The sequence below is a fragment of the Lygodium microphyllum genome, unplaced genomic scaffold (genome assembly GCF_053477565.2).
Source record: "Lygodium microphyllum isolate KBCC unplaced genomic scaffold, Lygodium_microphyllum_v1.1.10 scaffold_45, whole genome shotgun sequence".
NCBI lineage: Eukaryota > Viridiplantae > Streptophyta > Polypodiopsida > Schizaeales > Lygodiaceae > Lygodium > Lygodium microphyllum.
In genome coordinates, this window is record NW_028229528.1 from 1,179,749 (window position 1) to 1,201,673 (window position 21,925).

At 41.2% G+C, this 21,925-nt stretch overlaps 1 protein-coding gene and 1 long non-coding RNA gene across 3 annotated transcripts in view; one reads left to right on the forward strand and one right to left on the reverse strand.

Moving 5' to 3' along the window:
• The window catches only part of LOC148008930 (uncharacterized), a 30,207-nt gene extending 9,478 nt beyond the window's left edge, over nt 1–20,729 (reverse strand). The window contains exon 1 of the long non-coding RNA XR_015689884.1: nt 20,192–20,729. This is a non-coding gene — a long non-coding RNA (uncharacterized LOC148008930). The remainder of the gene's footprint in view (nt 1–20,191) is intronic.
• The window catches only part of LOC148008929 (villin-4-like), a 72,855-nt gene that overhangs the window by 12,642 nt on the left and 38,288 nt on the right, over nt 1–21,925 (forward strand). The gene's annotated exons all lie outside the window — the stretch shown is intronic.

The window sequence follows — 21,925 nt, forward strand, 5'->3', positions numbered from 1 at the left end:
CTCTCTCTACATACATACATACATACATACATACATACATACATACATATATATGTGTGTGTGTGTGTGTGTGTGTGTGTGTGTGTTCGTGTTTCTCTTTCGTTGAGCACTCTCACATGGTATCATTGCCTAAGTGAGAACAAAATCTAGAGATTTCTTGCAAAAGAGCAAGTTTTCATTGCAAAGGAGCAACCCAATTCTTCAAAATGCAGATTTTCAGTCTACATTTATAGTGCATACAAGTGGTCCAGAGCCTAATCGACCCTTCTGGAGACCAAGTGATATCATCTAGGACTAGTCGACCTTGTCCAAACATCAGGTGGCTCTAGCTTTTTGCATTTTGCAACAAACGCAAATTTGCGTTTTGACAGCGGCACTTTCTAGTACAGACTCTAACTCTCTGGCATAGGCAACAACCCCCTAGTGCAGGCGACAACTTCCTTTGATAAACACAGCTTTTTGGGTGATTGCAGGATCAAAGATGTCTTTTACCAGTTCATGAGCTTTGATGAGTCAGAGGAGAAGATTCTTTCTAGACACTCTTTAGAGAAGCGATGCAATTATTGTGATTATAGTCGGCAAGAGGAGTCCCCTATTCACACCCGTTCCCCTTCTATTCATCTATCATAGAAGGCTCCATCTAAAGTGAAGATGCCATCCTTGATACCCTCGATGCAAGTGCCTGACTTACCTTCATTACCCAAAGAAGACCAACTCAATTGTTCGAACTATTTGTTGTGGTCATGTAAGGTGGAGTACATACTCAACACCTTCGATCTTTGGGCTCTTATTTCAAATTCCATCCCCCATCCTAAGGAGGATCCAATAGATGGGACTTCTATGGACCAAGCAGCCTTGTGGGATTGGCTCAACTCTCAAGCCCGATCCTTTCTCTTTATGAGTTTGCAGGATTCTGTCCTTATGTATGTTCACAAGTTGAAGAATGCAAGGGAAGTGTGGAAGAAGCTTGCATCTTTGTATCAACACAAGACATTTGTCCACAAGATTTTCCTTGAGAAGAAGTTGCAAATGCTCCATCTTAATGATTCCTCCTCTATGAAGGAGCACGTCACGAAGACGGAGGACATGAGAGGTGAGTTTGCCTCTCTTGGTCGAATGATATCCTTTGAAGACATGCCTATGATCCTTCTCACTCAGCTGCCATCTCCTTAGTTGGGTGTCTTCTACTCCAACCTTATCACATCAAGGACTCCGGAGACACTGTTATGGAAAGAGCTTTCATCACTTGTCTTAGAGTATGACGAGCAACTCAAAGAGGTTGGGGCCAATGGTTTTTGCTCCACCAAAGGCATTTACTACGGGTACAGGTGGAGGGAAGAAGAAGGCGGCATGGGCCAAGGACAAGAAGAAAGAGGACAAGAAGGATGAGAAGAAGGAGAAGAAGCCCAAGTGCCCACACTATGGAAAGGGCACTCATCCCAAAGCGAAGTGTTGGCAAAAGTACCCCCATTTGAAGCCAAAGGAGAAGGATTTGAAGAATATGAAGGATATCTTAGTGATGACAGTGGGACTTGGTATGTGTATTTACAGAGGAGGACACAGCCCTTGCTGCTTCCACTCAGGAGAAACCTTGGCTTACTGATAGTGAGGTCTCTTCTCACATGACCTACATACAGGATTGGCTTCAGGATTTGAGTGCTAGAGGGGGCACAATAACCATTGGTGGCAACTCTTATCATTTCCGTTCAAGGAGTGGGAACTATTCCTTTGTTGCCAGACAAGCAATCTTCTTCGGCCAAAGTTTGCTATGTCCAAAATTAAGGTTTTAAACTATTGTCTATTCATAGTCTTACACGACTTGGTATGTGTGTGGTATTTATATAGGATGCGGTGATAGTGGAGGACGCTTCTACAGGTGCCGTTCTCTGGACAAGATCTCAAGAGGGTGGGCTTTACACGCTCACAGCCTTAGCCAAGAGGTCTTCCCACAAGCTTGGACTGCTTTGGCATGCTCGTTATGGTCATCTAAATTTTAACACTTTATATCAAGCTTCCCGAAAGAAGATGGTGGAGGGACTTCCTGATTTCCCTCCTATTCACACTTTGTGTCCTAGCTCTTGCAAGGCAAGCAACGTAAACAGCCTCATCCCCAGGTTGCCACCCGAAGAGCTTTTACTCCACTTGACTTGGTTCATACTAACCTTTGCGGACGTATGGGCACAACCTCCCTTGGGAAGGCCAAGTATTTGATGTTGGTTATAGACAACTTTAGTTGTTATGTGTGGCCTTATTTTCTGGAGCACAAAAGCGAGGCATACTCCCATTTCTGCAAGTGGGAGATATTTGTGGAGACAAACTACCTTCAAAGTTCGTGGCGTATAAGCAGATCATGATGAAGAGTTTACTTCTAACCTCTTTTCTCAAATTTGCAAGGATCACAACATTCGGGTGGAGTATATCCATCCGAACACACCTTCAGAGAATGGTGTGGTGGAGTGTATGAATCGGACCATGCTAGAGATGGCGCGATCAATGTTGCAACATCAGGGTCTTCCTCATACCCTTTGGGCAGAGGCGATGACTACTACGATTCGCATATGCAATCGTTCCCCGACTTCTGCATTATAGGACATGACTCCCTACGAGGCTTTCTTTGGTTGAAAGCCCTCCCTATCTCACATCCGCATCTTTGGATGTGATGCGTTTATCCGTGTGGACAAGAAGATGAAGCTTAACTCAAAGTCTTGGAATCTCATATTCTTTGGCTATAGCACTATCATGAAGGGCTATTGACTCTACGACTCGACAACACAAAAGCTTGAGGTGAGCAAGGATGTGATCTTTGGACCTTCAAGAATCCTATTGATGGTTCTATTCCAGGTGAGTCTTCATCATCAACTGATCCTCCCCCGTTTTTTGTTCCTCTACTTCCTTTCAAGTTGCCTCTTAGCACCCCTTCTTCCTCTTCAACTCCTCCCTCCTCCTCCATCCTCTACTTCGGCTTTCCTACCACCTTTGATGGATGCGACTAATACTACTACTTCACCGCATACTTCCACCCCTTTAGCCTCCCCTCCGAAGTCTTCTAGGGCTGATCAATCATCAAAGGCGGAGGCTTCTTCAAACGAGGAGGATTTGCCTTGGTGAGAGAGAGTTCCTTTCATAGACAGGTACATTGCAAGTACCGAAGGCCACTCAATCTCCTTCGCAACAAGATGAGTCTATTTAGATTCCTCATTGGTAGCAGCAACACATGCAAGATTCAGGTGTTTCTCACTTTTTTGCTTCTCCTACAAGTCCATGCAGATCAGCTTGCTTACAGACCCAACAAACTAGTTCACTTTGTGTCAACTATTGTCTTATGTCAAATTCCCTATGCCAGTGAGCTCCACTATAGTTGAGGAGCTCTTACACAGGATATTTGGCATCACGCCATGTAGAAGAAGCTCAATTCCCCTAAGCGTATTCAAACTTGGGAATTGGTTTTGCGTCCCCCAAAGCAGAAGGTGATAGGTGTGAAGTGGGTCCATAAGACCAAGTACCTTGCAGATGATACCTTGGACAAGCACAAAGCTAGGCTTGTAGCCAAGGGTTTTGCACAAAGTGCAAAGTGCAGGTTTAGACTATTTTGAAACTTTTGCACCTACTGCTCGGATGTCTACTATTCGGCTTATTTTGGCTCTTACAGTCCTTTGCCGCCAGCTTGTTTATCAGATGGACATAAAGTCTACTCTCTTGAATGGTATCCTTGAAGAGGAGATTTATGTTTCATAGCGTCCAGGTTTCTTGTGCAAGGGAAGGAGAACCATGTCTACAGATTGCGAAAGTCACTTCATGGCCTAAAGCAGGCTCCTTGTGCTTGGTATCGGAGAATTGATCGCTTCTTTCTACACAGTGGCTTCCATCAATCAGCTCATGACCCTAACCTATACTTCAAGGTTGAGGGTGACAAGTGTGTTTCGTATCGTGAGATTTTACGACAGGAGTTTGACATGACAAATCTTGGGATCCTACATTTCTTCCTTGGCTTGGAGATCTATCAAATGGCACATGGCAATTTTATTTAGCACATGTATATTTCCGAGCTTCTCTTAGAGTTTGATATGGCCAATTGTCAGCCTATTTCTTGCCCCATGGACCCAAAGTCCAAGCTTTTGGCAGCCAAAGCTCCCCTTACCACCTGTTACAAGTGTCTTATTGGCTCCCTCATCTAGCTTATTCACACTCGGCCAAATGTTTCTTTTGTTGTGGCATTGCAATCTTCTTTCATGAAGACTCCCACTCAAGAGCATTGAAGAGCGGCTTTACACATTCTTCGTTATTTACAAAGGACTTGATCCTATGCAATCATGTATGGAGAGGGGGTTACTCTCTTTGGTTGGAGTGATTCTGACTTGGCAGGTGATATGGATTCACGTCGATCTACTACAGGTTATGCCTTCTCCCTTGGATCGGGAATTATCTTGTAGAGCAGCAAGAAGTAGCCTATTGTGGCCCGTTCTTCTATAGAGGCAAAGTATTGTGCATTATATTCTATAGCTATGGAGGCGGTTTGGCTTCACCATATGTTGGTAGAGATTGGCTTTTCTCAATCTGGACCTACGGAGCTACGTGTGGACAACCAGAGTGCTCTAGCTCTGGCAAAGGACCTTGTGTTTCATGCTCTCACGAAGCACATTGAGATTTAGTATCACTATATTCGAGAGCGGATCGTGGATTCCAAGTTAGTGATGGCCTACTGTCCCACGAAGAACAATGCTGCTTATCTCTTCACGAAGCCTTTGCCCCAAGCTTCTATGCTTTATCACGTGAGGTTGTTAGATCTTCGAACACTTCCATGGTTTAAGAGGGGACATTAGCCTACCTATGTTAGTTATGTTAGTTTGTCATCTCCTGGTTGTAAACTCCTGTCAGGGTCTCATGAAGACATAGAAGCTCTACTAGTTTAGGTGCATTTTCTTTATTTGTCAACTTCTTGTGTGCATTCCTAGGTAGTTTCTACTTTCCACAATCTACCTACACCCATCAAACATTGTCATTGCCATCTGGAATCTTTCTGAGGTCTCCTCTATTTTTTTTGGCATTTTTCTTCAGTAACCAGCGTTAAGTGTTGGTTGGCCAACTGTTTTGGCACCTAATGGTGCAAGTCGGCTACATTTGGTCACTTATGGCTATTTATAGCTAGCCCCCACTATTTGCAGATACACTCTCTCTTTAGTCTTCATTCTTTCCTTTTGCAAGTGCACACTCCGACTCTCCGTGCTTTATGCTACCATTGTCATCAACCTAATCTGGTGCCCTCACTAACACTTTGGGCTACATGCACGGACTGATCAGTCCATCATTGTATCAGCATTCTTCTTCAGTCAATGCAGTATTCTTCCTTCATCTCCTACTTCCTCTATGTGTGTGTGTGTGTGTGTCTTCTGTTGCGCACTCTCACACCACTGTGCCTGCCAAGTGGTCCGGAGTGGGGATTCTACTTAGATGTTGTCCAAATGAAGAAAGAAAGGCTACCTTGAACATCCTCATAGCCACATGCTAGTCCTCTATCTGTGACCCAAGCTACAATCCCCCATGTGACCATTGTCTGTGTTGTGTTGTGGAATATCATTCTAAGGGCTCTCCTCCATACCTCTTGAGCTCTGAGATAGTCCCATAGGCAATATCTCTGTGTCTCCTCTGGCTCCTCACATCTTGTGCATCCCACTTGGTCCCTACCATATTCAAGCCAAGTGCCAATTGCTAAGTTCCTATGGGCTAATAGCCATAAGAAAAGGGATATCTTCCTAGGCCTAAATCCATCATCTAGCTTGCTTTCAAAGTTTTGGCCAAAGAAGCAATGGCTAGTAAAAATTGGCATCTTAGTGTATTTGCACCAACTAGAATTCTAAAATACCAGTTTGAATTTTGTTATACCCTAAAAAATACTAGCAGATTTTTTGACTATTTTAGTTATAACACTAGCTTTTCATATCGAATTCGGAACATCAAAACCGATTGCTTTGGAAACTTACTTTTTATTTTTAAGGCCACACTACATGGCTTATATCCCTCCACATCCACTCTCCTCAATCCCCTTGTAATTCCTAGAGAGGCATCCTCTGATAAGCCCAATATCTCTATCCATCTAACAAGCAAATGGCTAGGTTTGGACCAATGTCCCACTTCCTCTCGCAATGTGCCACTACTCGAACCCTCAATGTGGAGCATCCTCTGAACTTTGTCTAGTCCAAGTCCTCTCACTAAAGATGGCTATCCTCCTTGATCATAAAAGTAAATATCCTATCTCACTTAGTTGCAATGGCTACTGGAAGGATGTCCCCTCTGGAGAAGATACTAACCAAGATCTAAGAAGTGTCTATATCCATCCTCCAATCAAGAGATAGTCCCTCTGTCTTACAGCCTTAATCATCATAGCTTTGGGTCCCTTATGACCTTGTAGCTTCTACCTCTAAATCACATACAATAGCTCTTGACTTGAGAACCAATCTCCCATTGAGGCAGCACTCTATATAGAGAGCCTCCCGTAGGATAGATAAGTCCTTTTGTCCAAGAGTGTGGCCTGACTCTAATCTCAAATAGTGATTGTAGAGAAAAAGCTCCCTCTTCTTCTCTTCTGCTAGAGTTGATGGTGATAAAGGACAAATAAAACATCTCCATGCTCTGATAATTGCAGCTGCAAATCTAACCGCAAAGCTCATTCCTATGTCTCTAGTTCTAATCTCCTAAAATATCTAGTGAATGTTGGGTTGCCATGGTCCTCCATGTGTAGGTGTAATAGTTTGAAGCCTCCCTATCAAAAGTTCTTCCCAAGGCTCCTCTCTTGGAAGAAGACCCCTTAAAATGATCTTAGCCAATAATGCTTTGCTTTGGCTATCTAGGTCTATGATTCCTAAGACGCTAGATTTGAGCTATATAATGACATCCAAAGCCACCTTTGCTCTAGTTGGTCTCCCATACTATGATAGTCGACTGATGTCAACCACCTCCAATGTAGAGCAAAGCTTGGACTTTATATATGCTATGGTCATAGAATTTGATTCTGTAATGAAAAGATCATCTCTACATAAAGTAGTAGATAGTTGATTCCCTCTAAAGTGTTTAACATATAAGTTCAAGTCATAAGGGGTCGAACAATAGTCATAAGTTCTAAAGAACTCATCCATCCTATGAAACCAAGATCACAATGCTTACTTCTGTGAGAGTGTGCAAATGGAAGAGGAACACAAACACGGAGAGAAAAGAAGAAGAGAAACACCATAGGAATGGAAGAGAAGTCTACATTGAATTTGGAAAGAAAGCTGAATACAATGATGGATTGATCAATCCCTGCACGTAGCCCAAAGTGTCAATGAGGGCACCGGATCAGGCTGAAGATGATGGCAGCATTGGAAATGGAGATGAAGTATGCAACCTGCAAAAGACAAAAAGAAGATGATTTGCTTCAGCCAAGTGTGGGTTATATATGGCCAGCTGCCCCCAAATCTGGCCTACTACAAACAACCAGTAAAAATATGCAGTCTGCTAGCTCAAAAACTGGTCAACCAGCCCAAATCGGAAGTGACTGGTCACAATCGATTATCTAGTACCGCATAACCTCCGGTAGGGCAAGGAAAGGTGGGTGCTTATGCATTGTGAACACACTGACTTTGACTTAGAAAGAAATTCACACAAAACTGGTGGAAAAGATAGTCAGAGCTCCAATGTCTTTGTCAGACTTTGACAAAGCTCACAACTAGGAGGCGACAAACTAACTCAATAAAATGGTAGGCTAAGACCCCCTCTCAAATCGTAGGAGTGTCTAAAGACCCAACAATCTCATATGAGAGAGCATAGAAGTGTGTGGAAGAGGCTTTATGAAGAGATCCATTGCATTGTCCTTTGTGGGATAGTAGGCCATTGCTAACTCACGATCCACAATCCGCTCCCCAATAAAGTTGTTACAACTTTATAGAAACAGAATTTATATCCTTTTTCATTAATTTGTCTATATAATGATTTATTAAATTTATTTCCTTTGCACTAATTATATATAAAGAAAAGTGCGTTGGAGTTGGCCACTGATGAGTGGTCATCACAGGTTATGGTGGACCCACGCTGTGGGTTAGAGAAAAGATAGTTCACACTTCCACCTATATGGCCCGATTGGGCGCCTGTGACCAAGGATTGATGCCTTGAAGTGTGGGCTAGATCCGCCAGAACAGACAGTTACAATCAACAAGATGGCATGATCATGAAATGCTTATACAATGTGCATGTGTGGGCTGAAAGCTTGAAATGCACATTTCTTTACATAGGAAAGTCACATGAAGATTCTGATACCGTTTTTGCGATGTACACGGAAAAAGTTTTCATATGACATCCATATTGGGGGGTCCCTAAATTTTAGGAGCCTCGAATTAGCCTAAAAATGCTAGTTCTAAAAAATAGGGATGTCATTCTAAAAATAGCAAATTCTGTACCCTGACTGTGCTTACTAAATTTGGTTGTTTCTATTCTTGACAGTATTCAGCCCAAAAAGGAAGGCCATAGAGAAGAAACAAGTGTCAAGACACTTGTCACACAAGTTTCCAAGTGTCCCACCACTTGTCACATCTCATGACATGTGGCTGGACACTTGTCTTGTACTACTCCACTTTCCCCTTTTGTACTAGCTCTTCCTTCTTCTATAAATAAGAGCTCGTTTTTCTTCATTCAGTATCATTTTTCTTTGCTGTAAACTCATATACAGCACCCACAGATAGCCAGAAACTGGCCCATCCATCCCCATCATCATCCCCCACTTCTCCATTATCAAATTCCTCCATATTCCCTCTTCTATCACTGTTGTTTTACAGGACAGCAAGCCTGTAAATTCATTACAGCACCTCTTTCTCGAGCTCTTTCTTCCATTTTAGCAACAAGAAGTAAGCCCTATCCATGTACTGCTGATCAACGATGAAGAAAGGCTGATTTCTCCTCTTTCTTCTCTCATATTGTAAAGAAATCAGTTCTTATCATTGCATAATAGATAATGCAAGTGTGTTTGTACATCTTTGCATAATCTTGTGAGAGTGAGAATTACTTCTCCTCACTCTCAGGTTGATTGTAACTGAGCTCTTCCCTAAGGGACTTGGGTTGAGCAGAAATACGTTCCTTCGGGGGGGGGGGGGAGGAGGAGAGGGGGGTTGCCCATCTTCAACTCTCAATCTTGTCTCCATTACTTTTACATTTTCATGGCTGTAATTTTGTGAGTAATTTTCATTTTTAGCTTAAGTGTTCATTCTCTTTTATATTAAATCTCGAAAACAAGCGAAAATCATAATTGTTAAGCATACTACATTGTTCGGGGCGTTTACAGTGGTATCAGAGCTTTGGCTCGGTCCTCACCCCAACACTAATAGTGCTTACAATTATAAGTTTGTTTATTTTTAGCCCTTGTATTGAGTGCTTGAGCATATTTTTCTTAGAGTCTCAATGGATCAATCGAGTGCTATCCTTCAAGCCATTCAAAGTCTTAGAGAGGAGAATCAGCAAATTCGTGAGCAACTTCTCAAACTAGAAAAAGTTGAGAATCCCAAAGAATTCAAGGAAAGAAGCCCATCTGCTTCAAGGAGACAAAGCCATACCAATAAAAGGAGCCGATCAAGAAGTCCAACTACTTCTAAGTGGCAATTCCATTCTACTTCAAGACAAAGAAAGAGATCGCGTTGAAGCTCATCCTCTTCTTCAAAGTCATCTGGCACCTACTCTGATGGACCCTCTTCTAGTGACGAAGAGTCACACCCTTCTCGTGGAAGACCTCATCATCGTCAAAGGCGTCGACATTCTTCACCCTCGTCTCCATCTTCATCCCCATCAAGCACTTCATCATCTTCAACCTCAAGATCCATGCATGGACGAAGACATAAGAAGAAGAAGAAGACTAAGTCACTATCTCAACTTGAAAAGAAGATCAAGTTCAGTATGTATGATGGTTCTCGAAATCCTGATCTTCTTCTGAAGTTTATTCATCAATTTCAAATTTTGTATGGTTGTGACAAGTATAAAGAAAAAGAAAAGATTAAGTTGGCAGCTTTACATTTGACCGGCTTAGCCCATACTTGGTGGACGGGGTTGGAATATGATCATGCTGCCCCAAAATCATGGCGGTGCTTTGTTCACATGATACAAAGCCAATTTCTTCCTGTTAATTTCAAAAGAGATGTAAAAATGGAATAGGATCGGCTTTGGCAAAGGAAAAATAAGTCACTTGGTGACTATACCAAGAGATTTTGGGATCTACTTTTGAAGGTCCAGCATTTCAAAAAGATCAACAGTTCGGAAAAGCTTAGGAAGTTTCAAGGAGGTTTGCATTTTAAACTTCGTACTGCTCTTAATCATTATCATTGTTCTAGTCTCAGGGAACTCATTGACCATGCTGAGACATGGGAAATGGAGCACAATGGCAACAAATCATTCCAAAAGAATGATAAGAAGAGAGTAGCTAATGATGAGGAGTATTCAGCCCCAAATGAAGGACAAAAACAGCAGCAAAAGCAGCCATCAAATCAAAAGAAGATGAAGCCCTATGCACCTCCTAATGCTTCTCAATTTCGCTCCAATCTATACCCACAAGCAAAGCAACTTTCCGAAGAAGAAAAGCAGTGCTTCATGAAAGAAGGGAAGTGCTTTAAATGTGGACAAACAGGCCACATAGCGAAGCAATGTCCAAACAAAGGACAAAGCAAGGTTTCTGACAACAAGCCTAAGTCGCCAGTGAAAATCAATGCTATCAGTGATGTAATTGCAAACACAACTCACACTCCAGAGATGCGCAAATTATTAAAAGCTTGGGGACAGTTGCAAGGTAAGCAAGCACTATTCTTGATAGATCCTGGGGCGAATGAAAATGTCATTTCCTGGCAATTAGCTAAAGAGCTTGGATTAAAGAATGAAGAGATGGACACTCCGGCAGAAGTTCGCCAAGCTTTAAATGCCGATGAAGGTGACATAGTGAAGACTGTGACACCCTACATTGGCAAGCTCAAGTTTCAAATTCAAGGCTACGATGTGATTCTTGGCATGCCCTGGAATCATAGAGTAGATTCAACCATCTTCTCTCAAAAAAAGAAGGTAGAACTCACCCACAAAGGCAAGAAGTACGAGATCCAAGCTGGAGTTTCTAGAGACACCATACCTATGGTAAGCCATATGCAAGTCTCTAGAGCAATTAAGGATTGTGTTCAATGTTGTTTTCTTTATGTCACTGATGTAAAAGATAATATGAATGCTAAAAACCAAGAGCGGTTTCAGCTCTTGGAAAAGTATAAAGATTGTTTTTCGGAAGATCTTCCTTATTAGCTTCCCCCAGAAAGGCCAGAAGACCATCATATTGATATTATTCCGGGCAGTTCTCCTCCTAATATAGCACCATACCGTGTGAGTCGTCCTCAACAAGAAGAAATCAGAAAGCAAGTCGAAGACCTACTCAACCGTGGGCTAATTAGGCTAAGTAGCTCACCATTTTGTTCACCGGTTCTTCTTGTTCAAAAGAAAGATGGCACATTCAGGATGCGCATTGATTATCGAGCCCTCAGCAAAATCACTGTGAAGAATCGGTTTCCTATTCCCAGAATTAACGACATTTTGGATCGTCTAGGAGGCTCAAAGGTTTTCAGCCGCATTGATCTAAAGAGTGGTTATCATCAAATTAGGGTAATACCACAAGATGTACACAAAACTGCTTTCCGCACTTCATACGGTCTTTATGAATTCTTGGTGGTTCCTTTCGGATTAACGAATGCACCAGCCATCTTTAATCGAATGATGGAGCACATCTTTAGAGAGCATCGACAATATGTCGGTACTTTCTTTGATGATATTCTTGTCTTTAGCAAGAATGAAGAGGAGCATCATCCGCACTTGGAGATTGTTCTACAATTACTTCAACAAAATCAACTCTTGGTAAATGGTAAAAAGTGTGAATTTTTCATGCATAAAATAAATTACCTTGGGCATGTCATTTCTTCTGAAGGAATTCAGATGGATCCTGAAAAGATCAAGATAATCCAAGAATGGCCTCATCTTCATGATGTGCATGAGGTGCGATCGTTTCTTGGCTTATGCTCTTATTACCGCCGCTTCATCAAGCATTTTGCACATATGGCTTCTCCACTTCATGACCTTACAAAGAAGAAGACATCTTTCCAATGGAAGGAAAAAGAGAAAGCGGCCTTCACAAGGCTGAAAACAGCTCTTACTTTTGGACCTGTTCTTATCATTCCAGATTTGGTAAAACCATTTGTGGTGGAAGCAGATGCTTGCGGTGATTGTATTGATGCAGTGCTAAATCAAGAAGGCCATGCTGTAGCCTTTGAAAGCCGCCGTCTAAATGATGTGGAGAAAAGGTATGACATTTATGAAAAGGAGCTCTTAGCAGTGGTTTATGCTTTGAAGATATGGAAACATTATCTTCTAGGCAATGAATTCCTTATTAAAACTGATCATCAGAGCTTGAAGTATTTCAAGACTCAAAAGCATTTGCAGGAGAAACATGCAAGATGGAAAAATTTATTGTCTATGTTTCATTTTCAAATTATGTACACTCCAGGAAAACAAAATGTAGTTGCTAATGCACTTTCTAGAGTGCCTCGCATTGCAACTATTACAGTGGCTCATCATGAAGATTTTTAAATGATGAAGAATACTTATGATGAAGATACTGATTTTGCAGCAATTTGGTCAAATTTACAGCAAGGAGGTTCTCATCCAGGTTATTCCATCAAAGACGGTTACCTTCTCATGAACAATCGCCTTTGTGTCACTCCTCTTGTTCGACAAAAGGTGCTTAAAGAAAGTCATGAACCCCCTTATGCAAGGCATAGGGGGAGGGCAACCACTCTAAGTGCAATTGAGCGCTACTTTTATTGGCCAACATTACGAAGAGATACACATAACTTCATTGAGGCTTGTCTAGTATGCCAAAAATCCAAGTATGATAGGTAGAAGACTCTAGGATTGTTGCAACCTCTTCCAGTGCCCAAAGATCCATGGGAATCTATCACAATGGATTTCATCTCAGGTATTCCAAGAACACCTCAAGGTCATGATATGATTTGGGCCATAATTGATCGATTCAACAAGCAATCACATTTTATTCCATGTCATAAAACATTGAAATTCGCATAAGTTGCAAGACTTTTCATTCAACATATCTTCAGATAACATGGTATGCCTTCGGAGATCATTTCAGATAGAGACTCCAAATTCACAAGTAACTTTTGGCGTGCTTTATTTGAGAATTTGAGAACCACTTTAAAGTTCTCCTCAGCTTTTCATCCTCAAACTGACGGCCAAACAGAGGTGATGAATCTCACTCTTTTGGATATGTTGAAAGCTTATGTTAGTGAACATAAGTCACAATGGGATAAATATCTTCCATTATTGGAGTTTGCTTACAACAATACAGTGCACTCATCCACAGGGAAAGCTCCAAATGAAATAGTACAGGGTAAAGTGATTCCTCCTCCAATTATTCGCACTAAAGATAAGATTTTTGCTGGCTGATGAGTTTGCTTCAGATTTAAAAACAGCAATGGATCAAGTTCGAGCCACTATCAAAGTTGCCCAAGAGTGACAAAAGAAGCAAATAGATAAACGAAGAAGACCTTTGGCTTTTGAAAAATGTCAATATGTCTTGCTAAAGTTTGATAAAAGTAGACTCAAACAAGGTTCCGGTCAAAATTCATCTTTTCCAAAGCTCTCCAGTAGATACTTTGGACCCTTCAAAGTGATTGAGAAAATAAATGAAGTTTCTTGTCGACTTGAGCTTCCTGCTCATTAGAAAATACACAATGCTTTTTATGTAAGTTTGCTAAAACCTTACATAGGACCAGAACCAAAGGAACCCATTACTGAAGATCCCCCAGAAGTTGAAGAAACAGAGCAACTCTTGGAACCTGAACAGATTTTGTTCACAAGGATCGAACCACGAGAAGTGGCCTCGTGACACGAAAATTCTTACTAAAATTCAAAAATCTACCCACAACAGATGCACAGTGGATAGATGAAAAATTCATAAAGGATTACCCAGACATTCTTCAGCCGTATCAAGAAGCTTTTCAGCTGAGGACAACTGAATAAAAGCCAGAGGACTGTTACAACTCTATAGAAACAGAATTTGTATCCTTTTTCATTAATTTGTCTATATAATGATTTATTAAATTTGTTTCCTTTGCACTAATTATATATAAAGAAAAGTGCATTGGAGCTGGCCACCACTAATGAGTGGTCACAGGTTATGGTGGACCCACGCGGTGAGTTAGAGAAAAGATAGTTCACACTTCCACCTATATGGCCCGATTGGGCACCTGTGACCAGAACTCACGCATATCAGGGTTAGACTCGCACACAGAAAGGATTGATGCCTTGAAGTGTGGGCTAGATCCGCCAGAACAGACAATTACAATCAACAAGATGGCATGATCATGAAATGCTTGTACAATGTGCATGTGTGGGCTGAAAGCTTGAAATGCACATTTCTTTGCATAGGAAAGTCACATAAAGATTCTGATACCGTTTTTGCGATATACACGGAAAAAGCTTTCATATGACATCCATATTGAGGGTCCCTAAATTTTAGGAGGTCCCCAAATTTTAGGAGCCTCGAATTAGCCTAAAAATGCTAGTCCTAAAAAATAGGGATGTCATTCTAAAAATAGCAATTTCTGTACCCTGACTGTGCTTACTAAATTTGGTTGTTTCTATTCTTGACAGTATTCAGCCCAAAAAGGAAGGCTATAGAGAAGAGACAAGTGTCAAGACACTTGTCACACAAGTTTCCAAGTATTCCACCACTTGTCACATCTCATGACATGTGGCTGGACACTTGTCTTGTGCTACTCCACTTTCCCCTTTTGTACTAGCTCTTCCCTCTCCTATAAATAAGAGCTCGTTTTTCTTCATTCAGCATCATTTGTCTTTGCTGTAAACTCATGTACAGAACCCACAGATAGCCAAAAACTGGCCCATCCATCCCCATCATCATCCCCCACTTCTCCATTATCAAATTCCTCCATATTCCTTCTTCTATCACTGCTGTTTTACAGGACAGCAAGCCTGTAAATTCATTAGAGCACCTCCTTCTCAAGCTCTTTCTTCCATTTTAGCAACAAGAAGCAAGCCCTATCCATGTACTGCTGATCAACGATGGAGAAAGGCTGATTTCTCCTCTTTCTTCTCTCATATTGTAAAGAAATCAGTTCTTATCATTGCATAATAGATAATGCATGTGTGTTTGTACATCTTTGCATGATCTTGTGAGAGTGAGAATTACTTCTCCTCACTCTCAGGTTGATTGTAACTGAGCTCTTCCCTAAGGGACTTGGATCGAGCAAAAATACGTTCCTTCGGGGGGGGATTACCCATCTTCAACCCTCAATCTTGTCTCCATTACTTTTACATTTTCATGGCTGTAATTTTATGAGTAATTTTAATTTTTAGCTTAAGTGTTCATTCTCTTTTATATTAAATCTCGAAAACAAGCGAAAATCATAATTGTTAAGCATACTACGTTGTTCGGGGCGTTTACAAAAGTGATATTGATCCTTTATGTGCTTCGTGCAAGCATGAAACACAAGGTTCTTCACCAAAGCTAAGGCACTTTGGTCATCCACATACAACTATGTGGATCCTATCTATTGAAAGTCAATCTCCGCCAATTAACAACCGGAGCCAAACTACCTCCTGAGATGTAGAACAAAGTGCACAATACTCGGCCTCTAAAGTAGTTCTCCAATGAGATTGAGGAGGAGTCTTCATAAAAGAAGACGACAATGCCACCACAAAAGAGATGTCTGGCCTAGTATGGATGAGCCAGATTAATGAGCCAAAAAGACACATGTACCTGGTAGCATCAAGAAGGGGATCTCCAATAGTAACCAACTTGGACTCATGCTCCATGGGATAAGCCATACCAAACTTCAAAAGCAGCTTGGAGATATACCTATGTTGGGAAATAAAAATACCCTATGCCATCTGATAGATCTCCAAAACCAAGAAAGAAGTGAAGGATCCCAAGGTCCATCATGTCAAACTCCTGCCACAAGACCTCTCGATTCCAAGCAACCTCTCGTGAGTCACTTCCTGTGATAATCAAGTCATTCACATACAAGATGACTAAGATACGCTTGTCATTCATCACAACCTCATAATAAAGATCGGGGTCGTGATCTGATAGATGAAAGCTGCTCTGTAAGAAGAATTGATCAATCTTCTAGTACCAAGCCCTAAGCTTACTTCACGCCATAGAAAACCTTCCCGAATTTGTAGACGTAATCCTCCTTCCCTTGCATAAGAAAGCTAGGAGACTGTGAAATATAAATCTCCTCAAATATGTGGTTCAAGAAGGCAAGCTTTACATCCATTTGAAAAATAGGAAATGGTGATGGGCTATAAGAGCCAAAATAGCCTGAATAGTAGACATGTGGACTCTAGGTGGAAAATCTCTCTGAATAATCCAAACCTACTTGTCATTGGTTGCAACAGGTCTATGACTCACATAAAGCGGTAGTTCCTTCAATCAACACCTGGACTTTACATACACACACATAAACAAAGACCTCTCTCCCTCGCTCAACACCAGATTGGCCCCGAAGACCGGCGTCCCTCTCGGTATTTCTTTATCAATTAAAATATAGAAAATTACAAAAAAATTGTAACATTTCAAAATACATAACCTGTGAACAGTTGGTTTTCATCTCTTCTAATTAAATCCCAGCCGCATAGGAATAGTACAACATGTCCAAATCAACATCCCTTATTGTCCAGCATGTGCAGAATTCACTGTTCTTGCTGTCCAGCATGTGCAGAATTCATTGTTCTTATGATTCAGCATGTGCAGAGTTCACTGTTCTTATTCAGCATGAATAGAGTTCACTGTTCTTACGATTCAGCATGTGCAGAGTTCACTATTCTTATTCAGCATGAGCAGAGTTCACTGTTTTTTCAATTCAGCATATGCAGAGTTCACTATTCTCATTCAGCATGAACAGAGTTCACTGTTCTTATTCAGCATGTACAGAGAAAAACACAGAATTGTACCTTCGATGAAATCAATCCATCATGCAAAGCATTTCTTCTGAGAATAGAGAGAGAGATGATCAGAGGGAGCAAGGTCTACCTCCGTGCTTGAGTCAGAGACGTAGAAGTACTCTCCATGGCTGGTTTTCTTGCAGCAATCTGCCCTCAGCTTCTCAAAACTTCATTCTCCCATCTGCCTCTTATGCCTATTACGTTTTTTTTAATGCTCTCTCTCTCTCTCTCTCTCTTTTGAGAATTTGTGCCACATGGCATACATGTAACAATTTTTCCGTTTAAACCTTCCGGTCTAAAATTCTCCATGATCGGTGCAAAATTTAACATTGGCACAAACCAGAGAATTAATCCTCGTGTAAAAACGAAGACAATGACATGAACAAATTCTGGGGTCCAAAAATAGTAACCCCCTAAATTTTAGGGATGGTGACCCCTGCATTCTTTTGAGTTGTTCTGTGCAACTTATATCATTGCGACCACATCAAAAGTGTAATGTGGCTCAGTTACAGTGACTTTTATTCCGTGAGCATTCTCACATGTGCATCTTCTATCTTAGCCAGGCTCATTGTCCTGCACCATCTCCAATGGCTAAGCACACAGTCCCAAACCACTAGCATTCTATTTTTCAATGCCCATTCAATATGGTACTCGTCCTAAGGCTCAGACAAACCATTAGTCCAATTTGTCCCAATGGCTGCCTCTTCTGGCCATGCAAAGATCCCGCTTATTCCAAGAAAACTCTGGGGATAAAAAGCAACGACGACAAAAGAAAAGAAAAATAAAATATTTATATAAATAAATAAGAAAAGCAACTGTAAAAAGTATCACCACTTGGTGACATTGGTTTTGGCAGCAAGCCTAACTTTACACTTGTCCAAGAAGCCATTAGCCAGATAATGAGTCTTAAAGACCCACTTCACATCAATCACTTTTTGCTCTCATAGATGCAAAACCAACTCTCAAGTCTAATTACGCTTGATCGTATCAAGCTCCTCTTACATAGTATGGCGGCAAACCTCTAATACAAGAGCCTCATCAATTATAATAGACTCATGATTCTTAAGAATCCATGACATGAAAGCATAGTTCACACAAAGTGAACTATCCCACTAGGCCTATAGCTTAGCTAAAATACGTGGGCCGAAAGGGATCACAAGAAAGTAAGTCACTCCTGCATCCTCCATGGGCTATCAATATTACTAAGGAATTGTGATAGACTATTAAGAGACCTCTAGTACTTGCAATGCATCTTTTTGACATCCCCTTAGACGATGAGGGCTCCTTGCTCAAATTTTCCAGAAGACACCTAAGGAAATGGGGAAGGAGTAGAAATACTCAATAAAGAAGAAATAGAAAAAAACATCAAGGGTAGAATAGGAGTGGAAGGAGGGAGGAGGGGATGGAGAGAATCAAAGACGAAGAAGTAGTCCCGATAGATAACCGGGAAGGGGTGGAGTGGATGGCAAGGGGATGAAACCAGCTTTTCTTTCTCGAAGAGGGTGATAATGGCCTAATTAATCAACAATTATAGAAAGCATAAAATTCACATAAACTGAAAATGAAAATATTACCAATTAATCTTAGACGATGGACAGCTAACTAACTCCAAAAACTACTATCTCATGGTATTTCTTTATCTTTTATTGCAAATGGGTGGAGTACACTAAGATTCAATCTGCTCCACTCTCCAAGTGCATCTTGCTATCATAAATGACCAGCGAGCCTTCAAACCAATTTACCACTCTTGGTTTGCCCGAAGGATTGGCCTTCAATTGTACTCCTTGGGTAACAAATTCAACAACAAATGTTTACCAGCTCAATGGCCACTTGAATCTCTTGAAATTGCATGGGTTTTAATAACTGAAATTCAAGTCTCTAAGACTTCAATTTTTAAGCTGGCTTCCTAAGGTGGCTATCAAACCCTAATTTTTGCTCTATAAATTAAGGTTTACAATAGAGATTCACCAAAATCTTCATCTCCAATAGTAATTGAATCTATTGGGATTGTTGAAAAAGGATGAGAAAAGGCTAGAGGATAAAAGAAAATGTTGAGGAGAGAAAAAATTCAAACTTCCAGAACAAGAAAATGAAAAAAATCAACTACCGTCTCTAGACAACCATGAAAGCTATCTCCATTGATGGAACACAACAAATATGATATTGCTCAGCTGAAACAACCCTCAAACTGCTATCACCGTCTACATAGTCTCTTTCGGACATGTCATTAGCTCATAAAGGGTCTTCTATTGGTGGTTGGAAACAACCTATCAACTATTGTACAAATAATGGCAGCCTCCTCTCTCTCTTACTCTCTCTTCCACAGCTTGCACAAGGCTGGAATGACTCTCTTAGCCTCCAAAAACGTTTTTCCCACTTACATGCGCAAGTTTTGCCAAGTGGCAACTTTTGGAGACAATGCTGAAGTAGGAGACTTGTTGCAGATATACACCACCATAGCAACCGTCTTACCCCAAAGACAGTAAGATAGATTTCGATGCTCCAACATTGGTTGGACAATCTCAAGCATGGTCCAATTCCACCACACCATTCTTTGATAGTGTATTCAAATTAAAACACTCCATCGAAAAGCCATGATCCTTCTAAAGCTTAGAAAAAACATTAGAAAAAAACTTATCATAGTCAACTCATACACCTCTACTAACTTCTTCCGAGAAGAAGAAGCCTTGCATATAGAGTTGAAGTTCAAGTACCCATAATAGCATTCCAAAGTATCCCAAGCTTATGTAAAGTCCATGTAACAAGGGCAGTGAGATTATAAAGCCCACCCTCCTCAGTACCTATCCAAAGAATAGAACTTGTAGAAGAATCCTCAAAGGTCACATGCTTCTGGGTAAAGACCACATGAGTACCTAGTTGTGTCCAAACCATGGACAAAAAGAAGATAAGTCCAAATCCGATACATAGAGGACTTTGCCACTAAAGCTTGACAATAGCTTTCAAATCAAGGCTTTTGTTTCTTCAAAGAGTACCTAGCTCTATTACCATGTAAAGAAAAACTCAAGTACTAAAGATAAACGCAAGTGTTCGATAAAACACAAAGTGATAACAATAGAACTCAAGGTGACGAGTACTTTAAAGACAATGATGAATGAATGAATAATGGTATGATGCTCAATCCAATAAATACACTATGTAAGAGTAAGTACGAGACCTGGAACTTCCATGTCTCATAATAGACTAGAGTAGAGACAAGTTGGACAGTGTCGTACTTTGAATGGATCCTGAATTGCAACAGGTGCCAAGAGGCCTTTGGAAGTAATTAGCAGCTGTAAGCGCATAGCTGGAGTCTAGATCGGGCTGATCGGATGTAGTGGCAGCAATGTGACCTGAACAATGATGAAAATGCCAAGGCAACAACTGAAAACGCAAGGCGGACAGCTGGCGACTGCTCCTAGACAAGCAAGACGAGCTGAGTGGTAGTAGACTGCTCTAAACACAGCTATCTGCTGCACTTCTGGTGACTGTTTGGCAATGGAGTAGTGCAGGCTGAAAAGGGCGGTAGCTGGTTGCAGCAAATGCAAGGCTCAGCAGCACATGAACAAGGTGGAGAAGATGGCGACAGGCGCTAGGAAGGATGCCTCAGATGAAGAGCTGGCTGCACCACGAACTGAAGTATCCACCAAGGGAGGGGTGTAGCCAACAGTGGAGATTGGATGCCAGCAATCTACAAAACAACGATTGGTTGACGTGGTTAGGGAGACTTCTTTTTATAGATGTCGATCCTCCCAAAGCTTGGGTGCTGGCTGGCTTACTCGACATAAACACTCTCCCGATCTCTCATAAAGTCGGACAATTTTTTTGTTTCATGGCTCTTTTAAAGAGATAATTAAGGTTTTTAAGTTTGTAATGCACCTTTGTTAATCACCTTTTTAGATTAACAATTTAGTCTCTTCTCTAGATGGGGCATCCTTCTAGTGGTCATTTTAACTATCCACAGACCAGAAATTCACTTTGAAGATTTGAGGAGGATGGTCATCTAAGGCAAGGGGACTTGGACCTGACAAAGTTTACATGATGCTCCAAGCAAAGGATAAAAGTAGTGGAACGCTACAAGAGGAAGTGATACATTGACCCAAACCTTGCCACATGTTTGTTAAATGGATGGAGATATGAAGAAGGTTCCCCCTCTATTGGCTCAATATCCCTCAAAGTGCATGAAAGGAAGGGGTAGAAGAAGAAGCCATTGGAGGAGGGGGGAGACAAAGAACAAGGAGGTGGGGTGTTGAAGAGGAAGGGGTGCTAAGAGATAACCTTGAAGGTGGAGATGGTTCCAAAGGTGGAGGATGGGGTGGAGTCAAAAAAGATCCACCTAAAGAAGAAGCATCGCCGAGGGAGAGTCAGAGGTCATATCCTTATCAAACACATCATCCTGACTCACCACCATTTTGCTAGTCTCGAGATCATAGAGCTTATAGCCTTTGGTTAAATAAATATCAACTAGCAAAGATGTGGTTCTTGGAATTGGCATCAAGTTTTGCCATGTTTCTTGTTGACATGTACATAAACATCTCATCCCAGATTCCCAAGATGCAAAAGTGGACAAGAATGGCTTCTTGGAATTAGCATCAAGTTTTGCCATGTTTCTTGTTGACATGTACATAGACATCACATCCAAAGATGCAAAAGTGGACAAGAATGGCTTCTTGCCAAAGAAAGCTTGATAGGGTGTCATATCATGCAATGCAAGGTGACCAATTGCAGATATGAACCATTGTAAAAACTATCTCTATCCAAAGAGTGTGAGAAATCCCTCAGTGCATCGTCCAATTTTGTTGCTCCACTACACCCATTTTTCAATGGTGTGATTGTATAAGAGAACTCCATCTTGATCCCATGTTGCCTACAAAACCTATCAAACTTCTTCAAGGTAAACTTACCTCTAAGA